Raw genomic sequence first — 10,680 nt, forward strand, 5'->3', positions numbered from 1 at the left:
AGTTCCGGCCGAGAGGCGCCCGTCGTCGACGAAGAGCGAAGCTGCGAGCGAAACGTCCGTCCGCTTCCCGTTGCCGAGGGAGAAGAGACCCCGTCGCTCCCCGCGAGCGCGCAGCAAAACGCCATCCGTGGCGCTGGTGTCGCTGCGACGCGAGCGCCCTCCCTTGTTAGTTACAGTAACCGAACCGAGAGGAGTGCTTTTCGGGGGGGCAGCTAACAACAGTGGGGTGCGTTGAGGGAAAGCGAACGCAGGGGACGAAGGCGTCCCCACAAGAGATAGAGAGAGAGAAAGGAAGAGATAGAGGAAAGGAAAGGCACGGCGGTTATGCTAGGCATGCATACTAAAAAGGTAAGTCGCATATTAGGTGTGTCGACGTTCAGCTCGTGTATGCCATACTTCCTGTGAACGTCTAAGATTTACTGCAGGCTTTTTGTCCAGCTATAGCGCAAGCCATAATAAACAGCTTGTTTAAAAGGTTAATTTACAGAGCCTTGGCTGTTATAGCTGCATATGGCATATTTTGGGGTTCGAGAACTTACTTCCTCGAATGGTGTCTCGTGTCGAAGACTGTAGTAAACGGATGTTTGCCGCTCGAGAAAAAACATGAGGTCTGTCCGGAAAGTACCCCGTCGCTTTTCTTTTGACGCTAGGAACCCAGGTCAGTGACGCCTCATTCCCTTCAAAGCATTCCTATGGTCGCACACTAGACCCATCGCTCCGAAGCATAGTGCAAAGTTCACTTTCAAGGAGAAGGTGACGTACCACGTCGTGTTGCCTTTTATTTCCACGATCCTCCGAAATCACTTGCATTTCAAAAGAGGCTGCAGCTTTTGGAACAGTGATAAGTCTGTACTGTATGAATAAGCTGGTGTTTTGTACATATTGTCCTGTCACGTGTCTTGATGATTTCAGTGTGACGCAGAACGACCACGGCAAAATTTGACTGGTGCTTGAAATGGGGTGTGACGCCAAATGTATACATGCATTACCACGTGCAATTTACAAACAAAACAAAAAGATTGGAGAGGACACGTAAGCTCTGCCTTAAGGATATGGCGCGAAAGCGTCAATGTTTAATGCCCACATATGTGGAATTGGTCATTCTCGACTTTGCATTCATAGGTCCCTGGTAGTTCTTACACCACTCCTTCCGCAACGGTGCAGCGTTTAAGGGATGCACCACTGCCCCGGGATGGCAGGCGCTCTCACCAGTGGGGCTTGTGAGAACCAGTTGCTCTTCCCGAGCAACCTCTCGCAATCAATCATTGATTTAACCGCCACCTGCCACGGTGGTCAGTTTGCTCACAATCCTGTGGGCAGGTTTTGATGACGCCACAAGGCCACGTGACCTAGGTGGCCCAGATAGGTTTCTTCTCCAGGGGGTGGCCATTTGGGCCACCCATTTTTCGCTCACAATTTTCTGGGTAATGAGGCCTTTAACACTTTCGCGTTAAAATGGTTGGATCATACCTGTTAAATCATGACACTGTTCAGACTATCGATAAAATAGAATATCTTGGTGTTATATTCGCAACATCCGTACTGACTGGAACACCTGCATTTATCTGATTACTGCCAAAGCTTCTCGTCGTTTCTTCTTTTTTTCACAGGAAGTTAACAGCCACCGTCGGATGCTCTAGGAAAAGTTGTACTTGACGAGTGTCATGCCAGTGTTAGATTATTATTGTGCAGCATCATCAGCATGATCATCAGCCTGACTGCGCCCACTGCAGGGCAGAGTCCTCTGCCATGTCTCTCCAATTAACCCTGTCCTTGTGTAGCATGGGGCCCTTTTACAGATGCGCTGATAGACAAGTTGGAATGGTACAGAAACGCGATGCAATGTTTGTGACAAGGAATTATAACTTTGGTACAAACAGCTCAGAATTCGCCACAGTATTGGCTGGCAGACTTTGTCCATCCCGCGAAAAATCCCGAGGCTGAAATTTTAACAGAGCGTTTACAATGATTGCGTTGGTATTGGTCAAGCACGTATCTAAAGCACCACGCTGCGTACTGGACAGACCCGACAACATTGAAAAGATTAGGAGTTATCAATGCTGCGCTAATGGATTTGGTGTTCTTTTCTCCCCAACATAATTCTTATCAGGAATGATCTTCCGAATGACGTGGTTTTTGGCTCTGATTTCGAAACAGTTATTCATAAGGTAATCTGATGTATTATTTCCATATCTGCAGCCGTATCCTTACCGGCGCTGTGCCAAAATATTTCATCACTGATACTGACTTGTTAACTTTTTTTCTTTGAGTACGCTGAGTTACCTTGCCGCCTTGTTCCCGAAATATTGTGCGTGTATCATATTGTACGAGGTTAATCCCTTTAAAATAATGCCTCATGGGCGCTGCAGGTACAGTCGAGGTCAAAAGCGTTTGAACCCCTCCCCTCTAAGTGCCGCACTAAGAGAGCGTTGTCAGGTGGCGCCCGCATGCAGTGCGGCACGGTTCGGAACTTGGAGTAGGTCAGAGACTTGACCCTGACTGTACCGTCTTTGCTAAAAGTAACCAAGCAGCCGCGTCGGCGGCCGGAGTGGGCTCACAGCCAAGCGGCGACGTTGCGATCTCGGGCGTTGCCCGCTGCTAGACACCCTGCCACTGCTCACCGACTGCGAATGTAAACCGGCTGATGTAAGCCTGCGCCCTCGCTCTCCTCCCTTGGATAAGTAAGCGGGCGGCATTTGCGACAAGCATGGAGGAAGGAAAGGACTCAGGAGAGGCGGTTAGGTAACATTTTTTGAAGCTGGCTCTCCCCTGCGCCCCTCTTCTTGGCCGCCGTCTCCGCGCGCTTGCGCGTGTGCAGCATACAATGCAGCAGACATGGCAGCAGCGAACGCCACTGCGCCCAGTGTTACTATTGGCTGCGCCGGCTCCCAGACTCCCAGTAGTCCTTGCGAAAGCGCGTGACTTCCGCCACACTTTGTGGCTGCACGCTCGGATAGCGAGGGCCTCTCCTGAGTTTTCCTTCCTCCATGGCGACAAGCTGTTTCGCGACTTTGGAGTGCTGTCATACTGAGCGAGAGCGCAAGGCTTACGTCAGCCTGTTAACACTCCAAGGCGGGGAGCAGCAGGCAGTGACCGAAATGCCACCGCTCAGCTGCGAGACCGCTCCAGCAGCCGACGCGACTGCTAGGTTACTTTTGGAAAAGACGGCACATGCAATGGAAAATTAACTGGTGATCAATGCGATTGATGCGGAGGGGATTGCGTTAGCATGTGGGCTTCAATTTCTTAAGCGATTTGTGTTGAACTGAATTCATTAACAGCAATGACAATTTAAGCTTCGCTTTGATAAATTATTCCCTTTCATATTTTCCAGTTGTTTGACTGCAATTACAATTCTTCCAATTCTCTTTTCAATGTTAATTTAAATTCTAATTCAAATTATTTCCAGTCCAATTCCTTCTTTTTTTCAATTCCAATTCTGATTTTTCCAATCCTTTCCCGGTTCTTTGACTCCAACCTCTCCCCTCAGCCACGGCGCACATGTGCGCTCTGCGCTTCCTCTTTCGTGACGTCACGGAACCTCCTCCTCCTTTCCACTATACACAGGCACACGGCCGCCAGTTTTTCGTTCGCACGGCCGTTCTAATGCATTGTGGTGCTTCTTGTTTGTTGCCTGGCCTGAAGGAGCGTCTTCATACCGAACAAGGCCTGACAGGCAACCTGATAGTGGCGCTGCTCCAATTTCGTTATACAGACCCCGCTGAATGACTGGATGGCTTTTTCCGTTCGAGAATGTGTTTTCAACCTGAGTAAACTTTAGCTCTGAGTGCAGCGTTTGTGTTGCCTTTTCCTCACTACTGCTGGTTTATTGGGGTTTAACGTCCCAAAGCAACTCAGGCTATGAGGGACGCCGTAGTGAAGGGCTCCGGAAATTTCGACCACCTGGGGTTTTTTAACGTGCACTGACATCGCACAGTACACGGGCCTCTTGAATTTCGCCTCCATCGAAATTCGACCGCCGCGGCCGAGTTCGAACCCGCGCGGGTCAGCAGCCGAGCACCGTAACCATTGAGCCACCGCGGCGGGGCCCTCACTACTGCATTCGTTTCGCAAGGCTACCTTCAAAAATTATTACCGACTCGACCACTTCCGCGCTTTAACAAGTTGTTCGATTCCCTGAGCGTGTTTCAATTTAATGAAACAAGCTTTCCTGTAGAGGGCCATTAATTACCTGCACATCCAATGATCCATGTCAGGATAGACGTCTCATCCTCGTGGCTCCTGAAATGATGGGAGATTATCAATATGGTGTTTCGGTGGATGTCATGCCACTTCTTTCATGGACATCGAAAACGAAAAAGAGAACCCGAATGAAACCTGAGACGAATAAAGACTTTTTTTTTCGTTTAGTGTGAATGGTACGCCTTGTAGCTGATGGATGCGTCAACCATGGTATCGCCCGACGAGTGAAGAACCCGCAAACAGCATTAAAGCACCGTTTGTTCCGGGCCTACATAAGAGCTTTCATAGGCACCGCACAGAATGTAGTGGCGGCGCTAAACAAGTAATCAAGGGCTCTCACAAGCGCAATGCTGTGTTAACGGCGGTACCTCATGCGCAGGCACCTGGGCACTACAACAACAACAACAAAAAAATGTGTCAGCGCGAGCAGAAGAATGCGGGCCTAATACGAAGGTAACGGGACTGCAGACGTCACAGCCACTCCCGCCAAATATCGCTCCGATGCTCATCTCGCTGCGGGCTCACCGTCGTGGCCAGTGCAGTCGGAAAGGACGCCACTTCATCGTCCACCAATATATCGGGAGCTGGCCCACGGCGCCGACAACGTGGCTGCGATCCAGCAGCGCTCCCGCCAGAATCCTCCCATCGGGCAGCTTTCGCAGGACTTATCTAGTCACGTGTGGCTGCCGTGATCGTGCGCATGTCAGCGCAACACTCTCCGCAAGGATCGAACCGGCCATTTGCAGTTCCGTCGCACGTACTCGCACCCGGACGGTGCTGCGGCCGAGCGCGCCTACTTGCGAGTAAAACGCGGGAATCATAACTGAAAAGGAGCGGTGCTTTCCTGAGGGCGCATATGTTATATCGTGCACACCGAACATTAAAACGGCTGCATTTCCAGGTGTGCAGAGGAAAAGAAACATAACATTTTTATATAAGATTCTTCAAAGCAGCGCTGTTAGAGTTTTGCGAAACTCGTCTCATGGATTGTACCAAACCTCTTTGCCCTGTGGTAGTTTCTACTACAGCCCTGCACGAGCTTAATTCTGAGGCCCAGCCCAAGCCCGAGGCCCAAAGCCCAAGCTGACCCACGTACTCTTGCTACTTTAAGCCCGGTCCCGGCCATGGTTCGCTAAATTATCACTTCACTGAGCCTGGGCATGTTGCCACAGCAGCGCGAGAGGTAATTTGCTCACTGTTTGCAAGGAGACTCGTAATACACAATAAGTTGCCTGCAAATCCGCTCAGATCTCTAAAACACTTGAAGAAATTGGCTTGGTAAACATAAAAAGATGTGAAGATGAGTCAGGTTCTTCCACATGCCTTTTGAAAGAGCTATCTGGGTCTTTGAGAAGTTCCCAAGCTGGTTTCCGGGCCCGGCCCGGCGCAGGCCCGGCGAAACAGCGAATTTTCCGGCTCGGCCCGCGGGCTTACCCGTGCAGTGCTCTAGTTTCTACACTGGCCAAACAGCCTGGTGCATCAGTGACTGAACATGTGATCCGAGCCACGCAGCTAGCAACAATACTGACGGACATTTGGCTTGCCATTGCCAAACCTGTTGGTGCACCCCGCGGCAAGATAAAAAAGACAGGGCCGAGGGGCTGTGGTTGAAGTTTTCATTACCGACAACACAATGACAAGTACGCGCGCGCACATTCCACCTTGTTTGACAAACGTACTCCATTTCTGCACGGGCATATCTGAAAAGGACGATGCTTCACCCAGCAGTTTTGTTAGAACATGCGTTTGCGCCCTGTCAGTCTTTGCGCTCTCGATTATATGCTGTTTTCTTTCTTATTTTTGGTAATTGTTCCTGTTCAGTCAAAGGCCCGTCACAAGACAATCAGGCCTCGGCTTATGTACAGCATTTACCGTGCATCATCATTCTGTACTCGAGTGTTTTTACTGCGAACATGTCAAATTTCGCGAGGTGCCCATTTTCTCCATTTATGCGCACGGCCTACTGTTTGTGAATGTTGGGGAACGATTTCCACTTCGACATGTCAAAAAATTTTGTTGGGCCTCCTTCGACGCCAGCCTAAAAAACACATTTGATGATTCTCACATAATGAAATTGCACGATATCTGTCATTAATATATCGAAAATAATGGGATGCTTATCTGAGGGAGTTATTGCAGTGTTCATATATTGTTTGTTGCATGCTTCAATCGCAGCTTTACGGGTTTAAGAGTGTACCCAGTCACGGCCGGTCTCGAGGGGGGCGCGCCTTCGAGACCGGCCGTGACCCAGTAAGCCATAATGAGCATGCAGGCTTCATCGTACTGGCTCAAATACCATATTTTTCTGAATACAGTCTGCGGACTGTACATTGTGAACGTTACGAGGAATTCGGGACAGCCCCTAGCCAGCGCCACTAAACCTTGCAGACTATTGTGCTTCAATGCGAAAAGTCGCGTTTTTTTGCAAAAACTAATCGTAGAGCTTACTAGCTGTGTGTGTTTTTTTTTTCACATAATTTGGGCTCTATGTTATGTCCTCTACGCATCAAACGCAGATCAAGGAACGAACTTCATGTTGGTCAGGGCGTGTTTGTCAAAACAAGAAAAAAAAATTGTCCAAAATTGACATGTTCACTAACAACAACAACAAGGATGAAAATATTTTGCTCTGTGCAGGCTACCTACGGATGCGGACTATACAGTATTTTGTTCTCGCAGTCGTGCACTATAAGTGACGCGTCCAATGCAATTTCCAGTATCACGAAGTTCTTCACAGTGATGTACAGAGGGCAAAACGCATGTCTGGAACACGTTATGGGCGTGTTTCGGGCTGAATGCGCGATATCTATCAATAACATTTGGTTAAAAATGGTCTGGATGTAAGCGTGTACAGTTAAACTCATAGGGTTTCATCGTCATTTTTTACCTTCTTGGTTGCAGCGGCTTTGGTACCTGCGGAAATCGCAGTTCGGTTGTTCTAGAGATGTGTTTTGCCCTCTGTACATGTGCAGTGCTTCTATTGCAATGGCGCAGGTCTGGCTGTACGCGTCCTCAGTAGCACTAGCCGCTGCCTCTGTTTAGAAGAATATGGATCGCGCGTCCTGTCTCTGCGATGTAACACGCAGCTGACAGCTCACTTTCTCAAATTAGACTTCACATCGCAACAAGCAGCCTAGCTTAAACCAAGCAAACCAAGCCAAACGAACGAGGAACAAACACGGTCGTCAAGGAGCAGATACAGTTCATACGTCGCTACCGTTCCGTTCATTACGGAAGAAATGCTCGAATGGAGTGAAATATGAAACAAAAATTACATTTAAACGAACATTCAAACTTTTGGATTAAATCCATGTTACCTCAGACTACATTATTATTGGAAAGCGCTGAAGAGGGGTGGAGCAAACTCAAACGAGGTAGACGGGCAGAGCATAGGCAATGCAGTTGCTTTACCACGGTGTATGCATCACGGAAGGGGGAAGGGGAGGCAAAAAAAAAATGAAAGAGAACTGAAAGCTGCACCATCTTTACAACATCTGTTGGCAAACGTAAAATGTGCTCGGCTTTGACTGTTCGAACGCTCGACGCTTCTGCACACACTGATCTGCTCAAAAGATGACTTGAGGTGCATGGACAAAAAAAAAAGCCTTCGGAAGCTCAAGTTTCCTATGAAGATTCTACTCGAACATATTACAACCAGAAACCCCCTTTTCAGCCAGAAAAAAAAAATACCCACCTTGAGAGAGATGCTTACTTCGAATGACAGGAAAGGGAAGTTTGCATGAGGTAGATTTTGAAGAAAAATAATTTTAATACCTTTTTTCCTTGTTCTAGTGTAGAGGCTAAAAGCGTATCAACTGTAGTTTTACTGAATTTTTTATTAATGTATTTTTTTTTATTAATTTATTAATGCTGAAGTAAGCCTGTTTGTGCATAACTTTCGTGCGCGGGATACGGGACGCTTGCGTGATCAAAAATACTTCCTCGGACACCCGTGGTTAACGAGACAACAATGTTCAAGGTGTAAAAATAGGCAGGTTCGGAAAAGACGAACCGGATGGCACTGCATATCTTCTGCTCTTTCTATGCCTACAATAATCCCTATACTCCGTCCTTATCTTTCTTTTTTTTTCTGTCGTGCGTTAAAACCTTGTTTTCGACAATTATCGGGTGGAAAGAGACATGTCACACGGTTTTGTTTCATTTGTACGATTTGCGCTAACATTTGTTTTCTACAAAGTGCAATGTAGTTCGCTAACTTCTGTAGTCATATTGTTGCAGGTTTATGCGCGAGTGTGATAACTTCCTTCTCAAGTGTTTTGAAAACCGCGCATTATACCCAACGGCAGAGCTCGTACTTTTGAACTGACAAGCGGCTTAATTAATGGCTTTAAGCGGGAAACACTGGCAAGCAAAGAACTCAGTCATTTATTGTAATGAAATGTTTTTAGCATCAGAAAGTGCTGCGTCAACCAGCGAGTTTCGTAAGTTTCGGATAATCTCTTAAGATATGTGTTCAAGGGCTTTGAAATTGTAACATTAAATAAAATGCTTGTTGCCTTCGGGACTATTCCTCGTAAATACTTGAGCATGTACACTCTTTTCGGCTGGAGGTTAAACCATGCACAAAGAAACGTTTGTTACACGTGGTCTCTCATTCTGCGCTGTAAGAGTTTAGCACAAAACCCTGTATGTTTTCTCCTCGGTAAATCAAGATTTTATCCGCGACACTATGACACAAGGAAATTCTTGTCACCGTCTGTGACTATGAGTGCGTTTTCACAGCACAGTAACGCACTACGCGCCCCAGAGGTACAGCCTTTGTCAAAAGTTTGGAGTCCAGGGGGTTTGCTTCTGAGCCACACTGTCTGGTTCATAATGCATCTCCAGCGCTCCAAATTTGCTGAAGGTAAGAAGATTTCTGATCCTCTCTCCTCCAATGGGTAGGGCTACCACGAATGTTACAGGTGTCCCACTGCGAGGCTTAGAAGCAGACCCCCTGGGCTCTGAATTTTTGACAAAGACTGTACATAAACAATCCAGTTACGCCAATAGAATATCATAGGTACAATCAAATGAGAACCATTTTACAAAACCATGAACGACATCACAGGGCACGTTCATCACGAAGTCCAGATCCAAAAAATGACACCGTTGCCCCACTGACGCTGACAGTGTCTTCCCCCTGCTTCTTCTGGTTGTACGAAACAGAGTCCCATGTTAGTGCGTTTATCAGTTCGCTTTATCATCGATCTTAATTATTTAAAAAAAGCACGTTAGGTTTCATCTTGTAAATTTCGGATCATAAGACCACAGACAGAATTACTGGATCCGATCACCACTGTCGCTGAAATCATAAACATTCTAGCGCCGAAACTTGAGGTGCCACAGTGTTGCCCGTATCCCTCACCAAAACACCTCGAGGACCGCCTTAAACACCCTGCGGCGCCAACTCAAGAAGCACTTTTGCACAGAAATTTAAATTATAGCACCGAAACAACCTGAGATCATTTTAAATTTTAAAGATTCCTCCACCACAGCGCCCACCGAGACCCATGTGCTGATTCCAAAAGTTTTACTCTGGTTCTCTGACTGCTCAAACTAAACTTCAGCTTCGCCTGGTTGGTATAACCCAGTGAGAAATACAGCGCGATTTGAAACTGGTACGAAGGAAGACAGACATGGTCGAAGGCTCTGAGTGCTCGCAATGCAGGTACTGCCGAATCCGAGCGATTTCTCAAATTCACATTCGCTCTTGCTGGTACTTCAAGGCGAAATAAATGAGACGAAGTGACTATGTTTTTTGTCCCGTGCAGACAATCGTAGCGAAAAAAGAAATAGGAACCAAAACGTCGCTTTTTTTTTTGGCTATTGCAAGACTGTTGCAAGCAAGCTCGTTCATCTACCCTGCCCCGCTCCAGAATAAGGCTTCGAGGCAAGCAGACAAAGCACTCCGCTGGCTTCACTGAGGATTCAGCAGCTACGCTCTTGCAAGGAACAGCGAAAAAAAGACACATTATGGGGAATGGTGTGGCTACGTACGTTACGATGTCACAGGGCAAGGCGCGACACTGATGGACTGCTATTCCTCGGCGCTCACTTCGGCTACCATGGCAGATCACTGGCGGCCTCTCTGCGAGCTTCGGGGAACAGAGCCCGTGAGACAACGCCGCTATCGGCGGCTCTCCTTCCGCCGCTCGCGAAGGGAGCCGCTAGCGACACAGCCGGGCCTGATAACAGGGCGTGCAGCATTGGTAGCCGCCAGGAAGTCCGGCGCACGCGGACGAGCTCCACCAGAGCAGTCAGGGTGTTGTCGCGGAAATCCTCGCATGTTTGTGCTGAAAATAAAGTGATTTAACAGTCGTCATGCGGCGCACGAAAGAAACACAACTCGAGATGGCGCGAGGGAAACTGGTCAGCCGGCTTGGCTTCGCTTATACGAATAAATTTCAATAAATCACCACTGTACACTGCAGGCTTAAAGGCAAAGACATTAGGGCATCCATTGGACACACACAT

The 10,680-nt window shown here is 47.8% G+C and overlaps 1 protein-coding gene across 2 annotated transcripts in view; it reads right to left on the reverse strand.

Moving 5' to 3' along the window:
• The window catches only part of LOC149350282 (protein toll-like), a 28,036-nt gene extending 17,571 nt beyond the window's left edge, over nucleotides 1–10,465 (reverse strand). Inside the window, exons 1-2 of one of the 2 annotated variants that reach the window (XM_089579283.1) lie at nucleotides 10,204–10,465; nucleotides 4,193–4,242 (exon numbers count right to left, since the gene is read on the reverse strand). The gene's annotated coding sequence lies outside the window, so the exon portion shown is untranslated. The remainder of the gene's footprint in view (nucleotides 1–4,192; nucleotides 4,243–10,203) is intronic. The other variant, XM_089579285.1, reaches the window with a different exon arrangement.
• Between the last annotated feature and the right edge of the window lie 215 nt (nucleotides 10,466–10,680).

This window comes from Amblyomma mixtum, chromosome 3, assembly GCF_055824585.1.
Source record: "Amblyomma mixtum isolate Tamu chromosome 3, ASM5582458v1, whole genome shotgun sequence".
Taxonomy (NCBI): domain Eukaryota; kingdom Metazoa; phylum Arthropoda; class Arachnida; order Ixodida; family Ixodidae; genus Amblyomma; species Amblyomma mixtum.